The sequence below is a fragment of the Gossypium hirsutum genome, chromosome A08 (genome assembly GCF_007990345.1).
Source record: "Gossypium hirsutum isolate 1008001.06 chromosome A08, Gossypium_hirsutum_v2.1, whole genome shotgun sequence".
NCBI classification, from domain to species: Eukaryota; Viridiplantae; Streptophyta; class Magnoliopsida; order Malvales; family Malvaceae; genus Gossypium; species Gossypium hirsutum.
The window spans coordinates 122,120,989-122,133,218 of NC_053431.1; the positions used below are offsets into that span (position 1 = coordinate 122,120,989).

Sequence of the window (12,230 nt, forward strand, 5' to 3'; positions counted from 1 at the left end):
ATTACACGTTAAACCTCTACAGCAAAAAAGAGAAAATCAAAATCCCTAATTTTTTGTTAAAAATAAAAAAATTAAAATTAAGTAATAGTGGCGTTTTTAGACAAATCACCACAAAAATATGTTAAAAATTTTGAAAAAAAAAAGAATAGAAAAAATATGTTAAAAATAAAAAAAATTAAAATTAAGCAATAGTGGCGTTTTTAGACAAAACACCGCAAAAATTTAAACTACGTTAAGCTATACTGGCGTTTTTAGTGGAAACGCCGCAAACAGGGAAAATCAAAATCCCCAATTTTTTGTTACCCACTCGTTACTCCCTCTTCTTCTGCGTTTTCGCTTAGGACTCTCATTCTCTCCTCAACCTTTTATCAAAGGATAGTCATCTAAACAGAAATTGAAGCCGAAAGCTCGTTGAAATCCCTTACCAACTACCAAGGTTATTTTTTTAAGATTCAGCGATTTGAAGTGTTTTAACTCGAAATTAAAGTTTGATAGAAAACCTTAAAAGCTGGGAAAAGTAAAGAAATATTCTTAAGATTCAGCGATTTTGGGTAGTTCTATTAACAAGCTTTTCTGATTTTCTGCTTTGATTTTTCTTTCTTTTTTGTCTCTGGGATTTGAGAGTTGTGAAGGTTAAGGTCTTGAGTGATGGCATTACAAGAGAAGTTAGATAGATTTAAACAGCAGCAGGAGAAGTGTCAGTCGATGCTCTCCAACATTTTAGCAAAATCAGCATCTTCTAGGTCCACTCCAAAACCTGCACTTGCGGCCGCCGCCCCCTTTCCCAGTGCAAGACCTTTGAAGTAGAACAATTAGTCTCCAACAATGGTACATATGTGTCTGTTCTCTTGCTTATTTGTTCCCCCAAGGTTCTACTGTATGTTTTATTTGAATTTCATGCGATTCTATTTGTATTCAATTCTGGGTCCTTTGAAGTAATGTAGTCTACGTGATAAATTGAGTACTTTCTATTTGTCCTTTGAAGCAGAACAATTAGTCTCCATAAAACCTGTCAATAAAGATGTGAGTAAAGACATCTGAACCAATGCAAATTTGAGGTTAAACTGTTTGGTATGTTGAGTCTGCCTTTTAATAAAGATGTTGAGTTTGAATAAGTGTGATGATAAATACTTGAAATGGTATTGTCCCTGAGTTAAACTATAAAAGCTTAAATGTTATAGTTAAAATAGATAAATGTGAAGACTCTTGAACCCTAGCCTAATCAAAACTTGCTCTCATGAGTTCATATCAATAGTTCTTTCTAGATTGTCATGCTTGGTAGGAATTTTATAGGCACTTGAAAAAGAGGCTTGCTGCTGTATTTGAGCAACAACGAGCTGAAAGAATCTGTAAGGAAATAGAGGAGCAGGAGTTTGAAGAAGCACAGGTGTTTCTACAGGAAACTGAAAAGCATTTGAAAAGAGGGAAAAGGAAGCCAATTTTAGATGGGGTGAACAGCCATTTATTTTCATTAAGTTTCCGACTCCTATAAGTTGTTCTTTATTTTTATTTTTTATTTAAGTTCTGACTATGCATGTGTCCAGGAGAAATTAACAAAGCAAACCTTGCTTGAGCAGGCGATGAGTGAGCAGCTAAAGGAGAGGCAGGAACAGGAGAAGAGACTACAAAAGGTTGCGAAAACAATGAACCATATGGAAAGAGCTAAGAGAGAGGAAGCAGCACCTTTGATTGAAGCCGCTTTTCAACGACGACTGCTAGAAGAGAAGGTGCTTCATGAACGTGAACAACAGGTAAAATTTTAATTCCTTGTTTTGCAGTTGAAAGAAGTACTTTGTTTTGAGTGCTTCTCTTTCCAGGTCTTGTAACATATGACCTTTCATGTTTTATAAACATATCAAAGACTTTGATTTGTTATCTTAAGTCTGCCTCAACAGATGTTCTATCTTCATTTGCATTTCCATATCTTGAAGGGAAGAGCAGCGTTTATATGTCGCAGTCTTTCTTTATGAGAGGTTCTGTTTTGTTTTATATTTTTGCCATTGTCTACCTTTTTGATATAATCATTCGTAATTCTGTTTTTCTATGTTGTAGCTGGAAGTTGAGTTGAGTAGGCAGCATCATGATGGGGACTTGAAAGAGAAGAATAGCTTGGCACGCATGTTAGAAAATTATTCAGGCCTGGAAGCAGGAAAGGGATATCAAGTGCAAGAAAATATTCTATGTGAGGTCTGAAGAGGAGAGAATAAGAGGAAGCACGCAAACGTGAAGGTATGTAATTTTATATACTCATTTGATTATTTTTTTAATAATTACTTGACCTGAAATTATACTCTGATTTTGAACTACCTCAGGATTTTTTTTTCTCTGGACAATTGATTTAGTTGATTATTAAATTTCCCTTTTCTCATAACCATCTTACTGTCTATTTTGGTTGCCTTTCCTTTTGAAAGGTTCCTTTGAATGGAAGGGTATTTGTAAGTTTTTATGCTTTCATCTGAACTTATTTATTGGCACTTCAAAATTTGCAGTTTATTATATGAAAATGATGAACAATATCTAACGCATTAATCAGATTTAATGTTTCATGATTTCTATTGCTATCTACAATCAGATTTAATATACGTTTAAATTCAAGTTTTTATGATTATTTTAACAGTAAAATTCTAGTATATAATTATTAAAGAATATTGAAAATTAAATTATAATTTTATTAATATTTCAAAATTTAAGCATCTAAAAGTCGGCACTAAGAAATATCTATTTTTTTTGAAAAATGTAATAACAACAATATCCTCAGGTGTTTGCCAAACTACGTGTTAATGTTATCAAGAGTATCCACTATTTATTTGTCACAAAATCTCCATATAAATTTGGTATAATATAATCATAAATTTTTTGCTATAAATACAACACTGAGTTTTATTTTAACCACTAAATTAAAACATATATAATTTTATCGCTGAACTATACAAAATTTTTTATTTAAGTTACTAGATTGTTAAGTTTTTTTTTTAAAGTTCTGCCATTAAGCTTTAAGTAATAACTCAATGATTGGTATAGTAAATCAATATTCATTGATAGGTAAAAGAACATACTTTAAATCTAAGTCAATTTAACAGTCAATATTGGATATCAGTGAAAAAAGTTGTTTAAACTTTAGTTTGTAAATTCGTGACATCAAAAACTATTTCATGAAAAAAAATGAACTGTAAAAGACAAAAGGGAAAGAGAGTTTTGGGCTGAAATAGTCAATATTATTTCTATCCAATTTTTGATGTGATATTCTTTTGAAAATTTAAAGGTTGGAGCTCAAACTGATTTTATGATACTGCATGTTGAATTTTATGATTTTTGGGACATGAAAGATGCGGTTCGACTTTGAAAAAAATTAATGAGTAAAAGCCGGATTAAATCTCATGATTTTACCTTGTTTATGCCGTTTAAATAGCCTGGTAAGGACAAGTTTTCCAGCATTTGTAGAAGAGTCTAGTATGTCTTATGTTGTTCAAATTCGAATAGATTGAATAGAGTTCGTTTTGATTAATGGCTGCATTATACTGTCTGATTCTTGGACACATTAAATGTGTTTTGGCATGGATAATTTCTAGGTTTATTAAGGTCCAAATGCAGATATAATGATTGTGAAATCAACTATTTAAATTTAGTGATGTGCCATGTTAAAGATTGTAAATTTTAGACAAAATTATGGTAAAGTCAGCATGTTGAAGCCACAAATTATCTGATTTATGCTGATTGAAATAGTTTGTGTATGGGGAGTTATTTATGCATACAAACTTTATTTCAAGACATATAATTAAAGCAAATACATATAATTATATACATAATCAAATTTTAAAATATTTCTTTTAACTTATTGTAAATATTTTTAAGGAAAACAATGTTCTAATATAATCTGCTAGTTTTAGTGTAAAGCAATTTTATTTTAATTTGTTTCATTTCTTTTTTATGTGGTGTAGGGGGTACGTTGGAATTCACAGTTCGGGATTCGGAGACTTTCTACTGAAACCGGAGCTGCTTCGATCTATTGTGGATTCTGGTTTTGAACATCCTTCCGAATAATACCGTTGAATAACTGATATAATGTTTTAATTTGTTTCATTTCTTTGCTACTTGTTTACTCCTTGATTGTACTGATAATAAATTTGTCAGGGAATCTTATGCATTGGCTTTCTCAAATGTTCTCGCCAGCAAAAGGAAATTACAAGGGAACAAGCAGTTCAAGATCTGGAGGTAAGCTATGAGAGTTGTTCAAAGCTGGCCTTTTGGTCTACATCTTGCCTTGATGATTTCTTATTTATGTATTCTTTTGTTTGATCAATTGGAGGTCTAGTCATACTCTGAATGCTTCTTTTTTTTATATTCAAACCTCTCCTACCACATTATAATCAAGTGTTCTTAAGTTGACAGATATACTGTAAGAACCCATTCTTGTCATGCGTTACAAGTGATTGTTGTTAAGATATTGAACCCACAACCTTTCAGGAGTCTTGAACAGTTCATTTTAAGGATATTCTCTAACATTTAATACATTGCTTACTTTAACTGAATTCAAGAAAAAAGTGATGCTTAATTACACGGCATTGGTTAACATTTCTCTTAAGAAATTTATCAATAAACACCTTAACATGATAAGAATATTGGAGATTTTGCAAAATGGTATTGATTTGTAGGGTATTTCAGGCCAATATTGTGAAAGTATCACAGCTGTGAACTAATTTTCTCATCAAATACCATAATCTCATGGACATTTATATGCAGGAAATGGAGAAAAGAAGAGAAGAACTTGAAAAATTGCTATTGGCAGAAAGGGTATGAGAGAATGTAGGTGATTACGTCAAATGGAGAAAGGGACATTATGTCCTTGTTGTGTGCAAGTGTTTTCTCCTTGAGACAGGCAAGGAACCTGACATCAAGAATGGTTCAACTTAAAGATGCTTCCTTGTACTCATTCTCATCCTCTTTATATTTTTCGATGCTTTCTTCAAGTAGGATACTAAGAATTTCCTATACTATTCTTTCTGATTGCTTATAAAATAGTTTGCTTATTAGAACCTTCATTTTCTCTTGTCTTTTATTTATTTGTGTAAATCATTTTTCTTTGTTTAGTGACACAACGAATCTTTGGAACATAATTTCTGTTGAGTTACATATAAATGATTTTTTAAAAATTGTGTATAGTTTAAAGTTCAAATTTCAAAAATAAAACATAATATAATATTTATCATAGAAAATAAATATTATTTAATTAAAATATACTTTTTAAAGTTTATATTTTTAACGGCGTTTGTCAAAAAAGCGTCGCTAAAGGTCTGTTATATAGCGGCGTTTTTAAGAAAAGCGCTGCTAAAAGTCATGACCTTTAGTGGCGTTTGTGGTAAAAGCGCGCTAAAAGTCATGACCTTTAGCGGCGTTTTTTCAAATAAACGCCGCAAACTTTAGCGGCGTTAGCAATAGCGGCGTTTTTTGCGGCGCTTGTAAAACCGCCTCTAAAGGCCTAAAAAAACGCTGCTAAAAGTTAGTTTTGCTGTAGTGACAATTGCCAAATCAGTATGTCTGATGTTACATTATGTTGCCGAAGCAACTTAGACTAACTTAAATACTTAAACACATCATCTAGTGAATGATAATCATTCATATCAATTTAATAATCCATTATAATCACATACCTACATTCATAGTGTCTAATAATTTAATTCATCAAGTTGTGGGATTATGCTAAGCCAATTTAAAAGTTAGGACTCGAATCCAAATTTAATTTTTAAGTTTTAACATTATGTCTTGAGACACGGATCTCCATATCTTGAGACAAGTCATGTAACAACCCGATTTTCAGTGGTATTGAAAATTCAATTTTAAAACCAAAACTTATTTAATTGAATCAACTAGAATTAGAATCAAATAATTACGTGTCAAATACGAGATTGTGGGAGTGAATTACTAGGTAAAATTTAAAAATTAGGCCGATTAGTAATTCTAGTACATGGACTTAATTGAAAGGAAAATAGATTAAAAAGAATTAAAAGTTGAAATTGAACAAGCCTTGGTGTGTAATATACTAAGGACTTGAGAGTAATTTAATCATAATTAATTTATAATTAGTGTTGATCGCAACCATTCAATTCCACTAAGTGGTTTTTTATGAGATTTTGATCATTAATTTAATATTAATTAATTAAGATTAATTAAATTGATAAATAAGAGATAGTGGGAGAAAGATGAACCTAATGAAAAGATTTCATTTCATGATCTTTATCACCACCAAAAACTTGAAGAAAAGCGAAGGAAAACTTCATTTCATCTTCTTCTATTGCAAAGCTTATTTTTTGAGGTAAGGAAGGATTTAGTGAATTCTTAACAATTGATGATAGATCATTATAGCTCAATTACTTGATGGTTGAATTATTGATGTTTGCTAAGTTTTCATGGTTGATTTTATGATAGATTGGCAAGAGAGCAAGAGAATTTTAGTTTAAAATATGTTAAAATATTGGTAAGGTAATGGGTATTGCATAAATAAGCTTAATTTAAGCTTAAAAGCTTCAAAATTATTGTTGATTATTAAGGATCAAATTGAATAAATTAATTTTTTAAAAAAATATTATGTCGTAGATTGAAAGCTAGAGGTCCCTAGTGAAGAAATATGAAGTCAGTTTTTAATTTGATAATGACTACCAAAAGATATGAGCATTTTGAAAACTTGGGTTTATAAGGACTAAAATGAATAAAATAAAATTTTTGTTTAATTGATATATTTTTTTAATAGCCCATTTTTCAATGAAATCGAAACAGTGGTTTCGAGACCACAAATCCGATTCAAAATACATTTTATTTTTATTTTACCATATGGCCTATAATATGATAAAAATGATGTGTGAAAATTTTGATATAAAAATTTTATCGATTTAGTGCCTAATTACGAGAAGGACTAAATCGCATAAAATGTAAAAGTTGAATTCTAGTAGCTATGAGGAGCAAATAGCTATGGAATTCAAAAATTAAGGTCCTTATATGATAATTAGACCATTAATAAAAGAATGTAGATTTTTTATGGTGACTCATCCATGGAATTATAGAAAAAGACAAGGACTAAATTGGAAATACCAAAATACATGATTAATTAAAAAGATTAATATAATCATATCGTCTTATTTTTTCATCTCTAACCTTAAAAACACATGGAAACCTAGGAGAGAGAAAAAAAGCTTTCAAGGCCTAATTGGGTAAGTTCTCTTGTCCCGTTTTTAGTAATTTTGGTATTTTTAGAACATGGATAACTTAATCTCTCTATTTGAAGGATTAATTTGAAAAGTTATCAAGGTATGAAAATGGGTTATGGATGTATTATGCTGAAAATTAGAAATCTATGCTAGAAAATGAAATGTTATTGATAGATAAACAACTTTTGCAAGGTCATTTTTTATGGAAACTTGATTTAGGAATTAAAATGTAAACTTGTAAAATTTGATGAAAAATTCTGAAATTTTATGTAAACATGTGCTGAAAAATTTTGTAATGGGGCTTTGGTTAGGCTTGGAATAGGGAGTAATTTGTAAAAGTTTCATTTTTCGGGCCTAGGGACAAAATTGAGTTTTTTTGAAAAGTTAGGGGCAAAATGGTAATTTTTCCTAAGACGTAAATTGAGTCCGTCTAAGTATGAAATGTATGAAATTAATGATTAAATTTATTTTTATAGATCCTAAATACACAAACTCGAGGTTAGATCGAGGAAAGGAAAAGATTTTGGATTAGTAGATTTTTATGCGAACAATTATCGAGGTAAGTTCGTGTAACTTAATCAGATATGTAATTATGTAAATTGAATGTTTTATTGTATGTAATGTGATTTATGTTAATGTGCCTTACTTGTATGTTATGATGGAAAATTATACATGCTTGAAATGGTAATAAAAGGGTTAAGTCCCGATTGAACATTGAATTCCGATGAATGTATATGCTTTCCTGAAACTAATAAGGTCCTACATTTGTTGCGGACATGATTTAGCTCAGACGAGTAATCCCAATAACCTTGTTATATAAAGGATTTAGCCTAGACGGGTAATCCCGATATAATACTTCTCGAGCACACGTTATGATTAGGGTTTAGCCTGGATTGGTAACCCTAATCGAGCTCTTGTGAGCATACGTTATTTAAAGGATTTAGCCTGGACTGGTAATCCTGTTATACAACATGTGACTCGTGAGTGTGTTCCTTGGTTAAGTACCCTAAAGGGTACCCTCGATAAGAATTGACGAATTAATGAATCATACATGTCGAGTGTATTACTTGAGCCTTCATCGAGATTTCAATAATTCAAGGGACATATAACTCATGACTTGGCATGAAAATCTTGAGATAAAATGATAATGACTTGAAAGAATATTGTTTAATGAGCTCATCTATGTTACTTGATTGATATGAAGATTTTGGTGACTAATATATTTGATTGATTGTATGTGTTTAGGCAATTTAGCCAAATGGATGGAAAACATGATGTGTATGCTTATATTTATTAATCAAGATTGGTAAGTTTAGTTTCTGTTATACGAACTTACTAAGCATGTAATGCTTACTCCTTTTATTTTTCCCCTGTTTTATAGTGCTCGGAAGCTCGTGAAGGTTGGAAGATCTTTGGAGCATCGTCACACTATCAACCTAGCATTTTAAGTATATTTAATGAAATCTTTTTGGTGTAATGGCATGTATAGGCAAACTTGGCCAATAGTGGCTTGAAGTGTCATTTTGTAACCTAGCCATTGGAATGGCTAGTGATGGTTCATTTTGGGAAATGATTTAGTAAATTATTATGATATATATATATCCACATGTGATATGCTAAGTTCATGTAACCCAATGTTGTAAATGTCTAATTTAAGATAAGGTGAGTTGGTAACTATGTATGCATGAAATGGTATGCCTTGTTAAATGATGAAATTGCTTACTTTAAATACTTGAATTTGTTGGAATTGGTTAAGTGTTTATTGTGCAGGTTTTTGGGTGACTTTGGGTGAGAAATGAAGCTAGGAAATGGCTTCATTTTGTCCACACGGGCCTGTGTCTAGACCATGTGTGACACACAGCCTGGTAACACGGGCGTGTGGTTAGACCGTGTGTCCCCTGCACCTAAATTTTGAGAAACGGAATACTCAGAATTGGGCACACGGGCGTGTGTCTCAGCTGTGTATTGCACACGGCTTGGAACACGGGCATGTGTCCTGGCCTTGTGAAACCTGCACCTAATTCAAATTAATTAATTAACCCCATGACCTAGCACACGGGCGTGTGGCATGGCCATGTGTGCAAGTCAAAAAGTTACATAGGGTTCAACATGGCCTCTAGCACGAATGTGTGAGCCCTGCACCTTGAAAAAAAATTCTTAGAGGTCCCGATTAAGTCCTGACTCAATTCTAATTAAAAGACGTTATGAATAATCTCGGTTAATGAATAGTGATTTGCATAAATGAATTGAAAAATATTCTGGATGTTCTAGTAATGCTTCGAAACCCTCTCCCGGCGACAGGTACGGGTTAGGGGTGTTACAATTTTCATGTGTTTGTATGAAATTAATATTGTCTTTATAATTAAATTTATTATACATAGCTAAAGATGACGACGGAAAGTCGCAAGCTAAAGGAAAAGCTAAAGTCGTCGACGAGTGATCGATTCCAGTTTGTGCTTTCATAATTTGATTATATATATACATGCACAATTCAATAACCGATTAGAAATAAAATGGATCATAATGTTGTACGTGATTGAGAGATACATATATACTTTTTTATGTGATGTGATTGAGGTATGATATACGAGTTTGTAAATATGTGACTATTTGATATGTTAACTGAATATACTAAAGCTTGCTATATATCCATTTGATTATGATTATATTGGGATTATGTACTATGATAATTAATAATGGAAAAATGTCCTATTAACATTGTCAGATATAGTTACGGGTATAGTTGACATGCCATAGGCATTAGATTCAGCGTTATATGCGTATATATATTGCAATACTTCTCTAATTTCTCGAGGGTCGAGAACATATTGCCAGTTCAAATTCCCTAAATATACAACTGTATTCTGGTGTAGTTGGTGGGATCAATATATTTATGTCCGATTAGCACTTCGATGTGTATATTGGTTGATGTGAATTAATCTGAGTATCTGTCCTTGAGTTTAATTCTGTTAATAAGGATTCAAATATGAAATAATATGTTATGTGTGTATTGGTAATTGAAATGTGAAATTTCATGCTAAGCTTAAGTATTATTGAAATATGATTACAATGATAATATGAGAAATGATATTGGTTTGATTTAAAATGCATCATAATTTCAATATGTAAAAGCAAGCATTACATTGATACGGATGTTTTTATGTGATATATGGTCATGGAATACCTTGAGGGTTTATTGATTTATTGAAATATATTTATATGGATAATATTAATGAAATAGTTCCTAATTATATGAATAATCATGTACTTGGCTCGTTTATTAGATTACTATTATGTTTTAATTGAATTTGAATTATGTTAGCACCACTGAGTATGCATTACTTAGCATACGATTTTATTTTTTTTCCGTGAATAGGTTTCAAATAAGTGTTAAAGTAAATTGTAAGTTCGTAAGCATCCAACTCATCAACTTAGTTCGGAAGTCAAGTTGTGCCTATTTTGGTTAAATGGCATGTACCAAGGTTGGTCTTGTGAATTAATGTCTATTTTGATGTTTTTGACATGTTTTGGTAGCTTGACTATAATATTTTGGGAGATGAATTTCAAACTCTTGATTAGTTCATAACCATGCATGATTATATATGTTTAATTGTGCAGTTTATTTTGTTGGATATGGATACATTGGATGTTATGATTGAATGGTGTTTGAAAACATTGAAAGGTGCATTTTAGGTTATTTTACTATAGAGTCTTGAAATAATAAGAACATGTCTCGAGACCTCAAGAGCAAAATTTTCCAGTGAGAGCATTGATTTAGCTTAGTCTCGAGATTAGCCATATAAGACTCAAGACAATTTAGCTTTAATCTCGAGACAGGTGGCTTTTGTCTCGAGACAAGGGCACATCGAAGTTATAATAGTTTTGTCTTGTTCCAGGTCTTGAGATAAGAACCCATTGTCTATTATGACCCAAACCCAACCCGATCATCGGGACTGAATGTGAGACATCACATTACGTTTTCAGAGCAGCTCACAGCAAATAAATCATGAATAACATGTAATGTTGCCATTCAAGTAATTTAATTTCATACATTCATAACATACACACATAATCAATTCAATTAATGCACATTAATCACAAGCCATACATTTAGAGCTTGTACGAAGTTTATGGCATAGTTAGGATTCGAATCCAACTCTATGTGCAGAAATTCAACATTGTGTCTCGAGACAAAGAAATTCATATCTCGAGACCAACCTCTTTTTAAATTTTTTAGAATTTTTATTTCGATGTGGACATGGCTCAAGACTTTAGGGTCCATGTCTCGAAACAAATGCCTTCAAATCTTTAAACTGGTCTTGGGATTGACCTCTCCTATTTTCTTATCTTAGCTTCAGGTTGAAGAGAAAAAAAATTGAAAATAGCCTCATTTTAGCATATTTTGTATTTCCTTCAAACTTCTTTAAATTTTTAAATGGGAAAGGATTCATAAAAAAAATCTCAAAAGGCAAAAAAGTTCAACATTTAAAAAAAAAATGAAGTCATGAATTATTTCACTTTTTAAAGAATTATTTGATACAAATGGGAAATTAGGAATTTATAGTAAAAATTATTAATACTTTTGGGAAAGTAAAATTTAAGAGTTCATTTTATAAGTATTCAGTATAATGATATATTGAACTCTATTTTTCATTTAGAAAAGTTTAAAAAAAAATTATCCACCCCTACAATGAAGTACACATAGATCACACAAGCTATAACATCAATATCATTAAAATTTTAACAATTTAGTAAGCTTTTTCGTCTCAAAGAAATGTAATTTGATTAAAATTTGAAATTTTAGGGTCAATGTGATCCAAAATATAGATAAATATTAAGGGCTAAATTTAAAATTATGCCTAATTATTTTAACATTTTCTAGTTCTTTTATTATAAAATTTTTAGTACTGAAAGCCTTCTTGGAAAACAAAACGGGAAAAGTAATGGGCTAAAATAATTATGAAATGAAAATTGCTCTTTTATCTTAGCTTCTTTCTGTGGGCTTTCTTTGAGTTTAAACATTCCTTCATC

At 31.2% G+C, this 12,230-nt stretch overlaps 1 long non-coding RNA gene across 10 annotated transcripts; it reads left to right on the plus strand.

Annotated features, from left to right (window-relative positions):
* The first annotated feature begins 258 nt into the window (after positions 1 to 258).
* LOC107893958 (uncharacterized) lies at positions 259 to 5,025 on the plus strand. Of its 10 annotated transcripts, none has more exons than XR_001683080.2 (9): positions 259 to 436; positions 633 to 828; positions 1,294 to 1,450; positions 1,578 to 1,751; positions 1,896 to 1,973; positions 2,053 to 2,229; positions 3,939 to 4,018; positions 4,132 to 4,212; positions 4,741 to 5,025. It is a non-coding gene; the product is annotated as an uncharacterized lncRNA (long non-coding RNA). The 10 variants fall into 10 exon arrangements; XR_005899909.1 differs by having other exon boundaries at positions 302 to 436; positions 623 to 828; positions 1,545 to 1,751; XR_001683081.2 differs by having other exon boundaries at positions 259 to 828; positions 1,545 to 1,751.
* Positions 5,026 to 12,230: the final 7,205 nt, after the last annotated feature.